Here is an 8722-nt window from a genome sequence, read left to right on the forward strand (position 1 = left end):
TTGTTACTTATAATTATTTCCAGATCGAAACATTTGGATTTAGAATTTCAGCATTGTGTCATCTTTTAAATATCGTTTGTGTGTTTGCCATATCTAGAAGAGTAAGCGCGACACGGTCTGTACTTTGCAGAGCTGAACATCATGCCGTCTGAAGGGTCTGAGCAGGGAAACCAATTATTCCTGAGTGATGCATTGTGGGAAGACTGATACTGCTTTCAGATTTCATTTGGAAGGTCTTGATTTTTCAGTCAAGCGGCTGGTCTGTGGCACATTTGTTACGAGAGTCCGTTGTCACAGATTCCAACAGGGCTGCCTTCTAAGGCATTTTACAACAGTGGTGTCTGTAAGGTAGTAGCGGCCTGACAAAATGTCTTGTGCAGCATCCGTGCTTCTTAAACTTTGCTTTCTATTGCTTCACATCACATGTTATTTGGCTGATGCTTTTATCCGAAGCATGCTTTGCATATAGCTTAAATAAAAGATTAATTGAATTGAAATGAGATGACTAGTTGGCTAGAAATTTTACATGAAACATAATGTATTGGCTGTAAAAAAAAAAAAAAAAAATTTGTAATCAAGAATGTTTTTTCCAATCATACAAGTCACTATACCAAGTGACCAAAAGCTGAAATCTAGACTCTATAGGGGTGGGAATCTCGGTTGAGAGATGTTTTGACACAAATGGACTAGGTTAACCCCAATATAGTTCAGATAGCCAGGCTACATCTTAGTTGGCTATAAACTTTCACCAAATATAACTGGGTTTTCACATGAATGCCTACTTGGCTATTGACGGACTCTTCACCACAAAAATGTTCACTGGGTAGTGTAGGGCATTTTACATAAGTGTGCCTCTCTGCAGACCCCCAAAAGGAAACAGACTGTGTTGACCATGTTGACACAGGGTCAGCAAGGCTTGATGAAAAGACAGTGCTCATCAATACAGGACTATTGCTCCCATCATTGTTCTGATTCTGCGCAATTCTGCCACCTCAGTGGAATGCTCCCAGAACTGATGAATTGAAATAGCACTGTATAAACCATGGGTTTTCCACATACAGTGTTTGGTGTCTTTAGATAGCTAATGATGTGGGAAATAGTTTGGTGTCATTGGTGGTGTAGTACACTGGTTGCTGAATAAAGATCTTGTAGGAATAAACCACAGGTAATGCAAGTTACCTGTGAGTCAGCATCCAGCTGTGATACAAAGGTTAACCAGGTTTGTTGGACATACAGAGATAACATCAGCAGGACCATTGTTACCGCCATCTTGTGACTCTTTATTTGATGATTTGTTGTTTTCCTGTAAACCCTGGGTATATAGAGGGGAACGTGGAATGGTTTGAGGAGACTCGCTAATACGATCTCCTGCGCACTATTTGCGTATAGCCATTCATATTATACCTTATATTTCTTGTAACACATTTTCATTCTATTTCTGCAATGCACATCGTTGAAAAAATTGCATTAGTTTCCCCACACTTAGCAGTTTAGAGTCCTACTAGACATAGACAACCAAGGATACCTGCATGCCGTAGTCACTCGCCTATACACCAGTGCCGTCACAAGATACATACTAAGTGTATCATAGACACGTCCACGTCTATACAAATAGATAGCGATCATATGGAGCCACACTATTTGCAGTTCCTTTTGTTGAACTTTTAGAACAGAGGAGCAGTTGAACTTATCTTTTGGAGTCAGATAAACAAGAACTAAATTAAATGAACCCTGTTCCAGTAGCATTGGTCAGACTACACGCGTTTCCTTCACCTCTCGGATATTTCTGCCTTTTGGTGTATTTGGGGGGTTTCTTACAGTAGTAACATAAACTCTGCTGCCTTCCTGTAGTGTCTCTCCTCAGCAGCTATAGTGAGACTCTGTTGCTAAAAATTAAATATTATTCTAAAAATTGAATAAAATTAGGCCCCAGTGACATGTCACATGGAATGCTTAACTTTCAAATCACTGCCATGATTTTATTATCTGCCTTTGCGATTAACTCTGTAAATGAAAGCAGACGTGAATCTTTCTCGCAGGATCACAAAATGGCTGCTGGTCCTCGGGCCTCAGCAGGACTGCTCAAGGGCATCCCTCCGTCGTGAAAACCTTCAGCAAGGGAGCCACCGACACCTTCCTCAGGAGGCGCGAAAGACAAAAATGTCACCTCTTCAAAAAACAATTAGCGAGTGAACCCTTTGTGGGATTGAAGCGTACAATCCCCTTGACCGGAGCTGCCATTCGCTGCTGTAGACTCCTCATATCAATTGTCTCTGACACTTGAGATTTGATGTCAGTCAAAACTGTACATAATGTTTACACATTGTCTGGAAATTCTGAGATTTTTGTCAGCGGATTCAGAGAGGGGGGAATATCAAATTGCATTGTATCTACTTAAAAGGGAAAGAAATCCATGTTTAACTGTTCCATGGATTGCTCAGAAACACACATTGTACTGCATGCTAATACAACGTATAGAACATTTTGCCCAAAAAACTAAATACTGTATGTTCCATGATAATCACATAGGATATTATATATTATTAGATTTACTTTATAGACATTATAGATGGTGGATGCATGCAATATTAAGTCAACTGATTCAGTACTTGGGACTGTGTGCAACCACTGTCCATAATTCTATCACTCTACATAACTACAGTTTCTGGCTGCAGACTTCACTTCATTTTAATATTACTGATAACCATCACCCCATTTTTATAAAATCGGTGTTTATTCATGTGTGTCTCACCTGTATTGTATGATATACTATATGTACACCTAAGTATATAGATCCATGTATACATTGCCAATGTGTATACACTCATTTAGATATACGATATCTACACAGTATGTAATATATAAAGTCACTTTCTATTCTTTTCTCATTACCCTTCCACCTTGCGAGGAATGACCTATAATTGCTGTACTTTCAGTGCTAACGATAATGTTAGGCTGTAAGTCGGATCAAAGTGCTATCATGATTGGCCCCACTTAACTCCACTGATGACCAGCCTTGAGCAAACCCGGCCTCAGCGAGCACGAGAGAGAGACACGGAGGGTGACTGAAAGAGAGAGAGACAGAGAGAAAGAGAGAGAGAGAGACAGAGACAGAGAGAGACAGACACAGCGACAGAGACAGAGACAGAGAGAGAGACAGAGAGTGAGAGAGACAGAGAAACAGACAGAGAGAGGGAGAGACAGAAAGTGAGAGACAGAAAGTGAGAGAGAGAGAGAGAGAGAGAGAGAGAGAGAGAGAAAGAGAGACAGAGGCCGGGTTTGTGTAATGTTCCCAGACGCGTTGTGCCACATCCACTTGCCGGAGGGACCCTTTACTCACGTCCGCCCGAGACACAAGCATAAGGTCAGGAACAGCATTTATGGGCACGAGCGTATCAGGGGTCACTGACGTGGATAATCTGCTCTCAGCGCATTTTAAAGGAAGCAGGCAGAGCCACAGCTAATCGCATGAACAACATACATGGTTCAAAATGAAAGTCCTTTTGGAAACGGTGGCCATCTTAGCTTGTATGCCTATTAGTACAATGATGTACAGGGGGCAGTGATGTGGGAAAACTGTTTTTCAGTGCATTTTATCACAGGCCAAACCAGCTAACCAGATACCAAATGTGATAATTCAAATTATGGATCAGTTGTGGAGGCAAAGAAGCTTTGTCTCACTGGAGTGACATGAGGCTATATCCCAGAAATGTCCTGACAGGTATTGACAGCCTGGTTGAATTATTGTCAGAGTAGATGATATAATAATCCCTTTGGCTCTCATTGATGCCATTACATCTCCATAAAACACCCACTGCGTATCTTTATCCCAGCAAAACAACAAAGAAAAATGCTGAGAATTCTGCGAGGCAGGGAACAGTGCTGTTAAATCTGACTCTTTAATATATAGGTCAGTGATAGATAACAATTTCAGATGGGCAAAAGTGGAAATAAAAAATATTTTTCCTGTTCAGTGAGTACATTCATATATATATCTTTTTATTTTCTTTAACTCAGTACAGTATCACACTAATCTGCTTCCTCTCATTGGCTCATGTGGAACTGGTAAACATTGAAATGTGAAAAAACAACAACTGAGTCTTAAATATGAAAAGCCAGTCTCCAACTCCTTCAATAAATACCAAGGTATACAGTACCGAGGAGAGAAGGCAGCGTATTGGAATGACTGTTTGAGGGCCACGACAGCGGAGCCCTCGTTAAATATGTGGTGGGAAGGTGAGAAGGAGAGCACAGCTGAAGTGATGGTACAGCAACACCCGTTTGATCACCAGACCCACCGATGCAAAGAGGTTCTATGGATGTATCTGGCAGTGTTTGTAAGAGACTGAGGGTAAGCTATTATCTGTAGACATTCTGTGATGCTAATGGATTGGGTAAACAAACCATTTCCTGGTTCTGGAAATGTTTGTCGATTTTGGTCGAGCAAAAACAATGGTAGGCTACTGTACACAGCCACAGGTATATAGGCCTAGCCATTTTGTATACACAAATAAATAGGCCTACTTCAATACATCTTACTAAGACCACTATTTTGAACAGAGAATGCCCCAAACATACTCTGTAATCTTGAATCACACATTCCTGGACCCCACGATTTGAGAAGCAAAAATTTCTCCTGCATAAATAAGGTACAAGCAGCTGAGGTTGCAGCTGTGTAAGAACACAGGAATGCCTCTAATGTCCCATGAAGACTGCGGTGAATTTTATATACGGGGCCGCCGATTCAAAGCCCCCTGATCATGATTTTTTTATCAGCCAAGGGGAACAGCAAGTCTGTCAAGGTGTTAAGGCCATGAGAAACACCGCAAATGAAACTGCGACAAGCTAAAGAAACAAGGCTGCATTTCAAATGCACAATACAGCACGACACATTCGCAATACAGCTGGAAGTTTAGTTATTTTTCCCTGCGTCAAGCACGATGAGCCGTGATACACACACCATAGGACAGTTCACCTCACTTATTATTTGCAACGAGGCCCCACAGTTATGTCTGCGTTCCCCCCGCGCGTTGGGAGCCAGAGAGCTGGAGTCCCACTTTGAAAAGCGTAGATTATTCTGGCAACAGCCGAGGCGGAACACTAGACGCGGTTTTCTTTGGTAGTTCTTTGAGAAATCAAGAGGATAAATATGTGCATGTTGCATGCAACCCCATGAAAAATGCAAGCGCGCGAGGGGAAAATAAAGATGACGGATCTGCTGGGTTGGAGTAGGGAAGCTGAATATCTCCTCTGCGCTAACCCCGGCCGCGAATGCCCACCCCCCTCAGTCAACTTACGGCCGCTATTTCGGCTGAGTAATGGCGGACTGTCTCATCGGATACGCGCCCTCTGGGTGGAAGTCAGTCCCGCGAGGAGGGCAGGAGTCCAGATCTTTGCCGCAGCCGCCGGTTGGAGACAAACTTCCCGCAGTCTGGGGCCGGCACAGAGGTATTCTCCTTCGCCCGGCTATGGAGAGCCAGCCCGAGGCGCACGCCTGTTTCGCTCAAATGCAAACATCAGACAAATATTGCGGTAATCCAAAGGTAATATATTAGCCTGCATGTCAGGGGACCCTCGACTCTGTGATGAATACCGCCACTGCGCACCGCTGTTGTCAGAACCTGGCAATCGAATAAAACCCACCGCTGCTAACCTTTTCGTTTATCTCATTACTTCAATGTATTTGAAAGTAATGTGGCCAGTATTTTTTCTTAATCACACAGCCTAGAGGTTTAAGATGCGCTTCGGAAGGGAAATGGCCGCTTGCGTGCTCTTATGAAAGCAATATATTACCGATGTTAAGCACTTCGCGACTACAAACGGGAGATAAACCCAAACGGTTACATACTGTATGTCATGAGGTTTACTTAAAATCTGTCTGGGGTCTGGGGTTTTCATTCAGTTTTATGTTTTTAGTTATGTCAAAGAAATGTCATCTTCTGATGCTTGACGTCATTGTTATTTGTATATAGGCCTGTTTTCTTAATATTGTGCTGTAAAACAATGTGTCCTCTGCTCTAAACGCTTTACATTACATTATATTACAGTTATTTAGCTGACGCCTTTATCCAAAGCGACTTACAGTTGATTAGACAAAGCAGGGGACAATCCTCCCTGGAGCAATGTAGGGTTAAGGGCCTTGCTCAAGCTTTAAACCAACTGGGATGTGTAGGTTTCTTATGTGTTGTACATTTAGAAATAATGGCTGTTCCAAATATAAAAAGTTACTATTTGATTATGTCCACAAAGCAAGTATCACAGTACCCTTTAATTACCCATCAGATTTTAGAACTGTCTTCATTTTTTGCCATGGCCAGGGAAAGATTTGCTCACTATTGCTCAGAAGTTGTTGAAGCTCAGTGAAGAAACAGTACAGTTGACTCAAGACAGTTCTTACACCTGCAAGCAAGGAGCTTTCTGTGTTTATCTGATTGACAAGGAAAGGCATGAATTTATCAAAACAGTGTATCGACAAAGAGCACAAGGAGTAACTAATGGGGAGTATTCTCTCTTCCTGACAATATTGCTTTTCCATTTTACTAGACTTGGCAATAGTGCTTGATTTGTCAGATTTGCAGGAGATGGTCTTGACAAAAATGCCTCCTTTGAGATCTGTTGATATGCTCTTCTGAAAGTTTCAGAATACAATATCCAGGTAAAGTATTCCAGAACATTCTCCTCCGCAGTCAGCGTGTACCCCCAGGTTGGAAGACATACTTCTACACAATCTGTGTATCAGGAAGACATCTAAATTCTGTGCCATAAATCTGCAATATATCTTTTGCAGGATCGCTATATACTTATTCAATTCAAGATGCAATGAGTGGTAAAAATACAACGTCTTACTCTAAATTTAAGAGTGTTTCAGTTGCTGTTACAGTAACGTTACTGTTGATTTCAGGTGACAATTTATATCAAATCAAATCAAAATCTTTTAGATTCATGTTTTGATTAATCATAATTCACCTTGAAACTTTATATAAGATGCGATGGCAAACATGTTTTTGTCTAAATATTGTTGCTCTGAGAGATGGGTATGATCTTAAATGAAAGGGTTGCAGGCAGGCTGCCGCCATGTTGGTAGCTTGTGCGGGAGGGCCGGATTCACATCCCTCACACTGTAGTGGGGGACACAAACACAGACAGGTGGGCCCTGTTAGGATGAACTCCCCCCTCTGCCTAGGCCCTGCTGGTCTCTCCAGCCCCGTACAGAAATATTCCGCTGTACAGGTCGATGAACCATAAAATACAACCAGAAGCGAACATATGGAAAATGTGTTTCTATTGGATAAGGACCACAAATGGGCCCAAACCTTATAAAGCAGCCTTGCCTTATTTTCCAAACCATACCCTTTAAATTGACTTTGGTTTACAGGAACTAGCAAGTCAAGAGGAGGACAAGTTTGATTAGCGTGGCGATCCATACATATTTCTGACCTGCACCCTGGTGGCCTGCTTCTGTATTTTTGACCTTTGATACATACAGTGCAGGGGCTCCATGGCGCACAGTCCTGGAGGTAGTGTTAATTATTAAACAGCCCCTCCAGAGCTGGCTGGGATCTTCTCAAGGCGTCGACGGAGAGGCTGTCATCTGCTCCCATTACCCATCCCGGGGTTCGCCTGCGGAATCAGCCTCTCAGCGAGATGGACAGCTGATGCGACGGCATCAAAACCAGCTGGCAGGCTGTGGGGGTCTGACAGCACTTTTTCCATTTAAACCTGCCACTAGCTCCCAGGAAATTGGCATCTTGACAAGGAAAGAATAAAGGAACTTGCAGACGAAAAGTTGGATCACCTGAATCAGGTGGGGCTGCTGTAGTCTGGGTTTTTTATTTTTTACCTCAGGCGTTATTACACAGAGCTGTAGTTCATCCAGCATGGATTTTGTTTGTCAGTTTGTGGTCAAATTATTCCATGAGACGTGTCCTTTTTGGAGAACGGGTTACTTGAGCGGCCATCTTCAAGAGTAGTCACCCATTGCCTCTGCTTTGATATGTTCATGCTCATCTGTGAGGTCGTATTACAAATCACAGTGTCAGACTCATAGCTGATCCAGATTTCCGTCGTGTGGAAGGAGATGACGTGCAAACACACTGCACTGAGGAGTTCTCTGCCCAGGACATAGAAAATACACAAAATGTGGAGCTAATTCTCTCTAGCCACTTCAGACAAATGCATTTTGCTGAAAATGACCAGTGCCAAAGGAGAATTTGGCTCACAGCTGCTTCAGGTTCATGGTAATACTTTTCAGACACTGGCTGTTTAATATTCTATTGGTGTATGATGTAGTACAGCGCTGGATTCCACTGAAATGTGAGGGACTTGAATAAGCATCGACACCTGCAGAGCCCTGCCGATTCATCGTAGCGTTCTTTGTGAGGACGAGCGTAGGCTCCTCTGTGTAGCATCATCTAAATGATGTCACGGTCAGAGAATTTGTAAAAGCACCAAAGGAAGGAAGGAAAAAAAAAAAACCATAATATCTTGGACGTTCCAGAATTTTCTCCAAAGGAAATATATTTTTATCAATATTACATTACCTCATTTATTGCACTGACATCCCTAACAATCTTTTTTTTTCATCCGGCTCCACTGATGCCTCCCACACAAACCCTTTACCTTCTGAAATAATAACCTGCTCTTAAATAGCTTATGAATTCATTAGAGCCAGGACTACAGCATTACATCAACAGCACATGGACTGTTTCCATAGACCCACAGG

This window comes from Conger conger, chromosome 18 (genome assembly GCF_963514075.1).
Source record: "Conger conger chromosome 18, fConCon1.1, whole genome shotgun sequence".
NCBI lineage: Eukaryota > Metazoa > Chordata > Actinopteri > Anguilliformes > Congridae > Conger > Conger conger.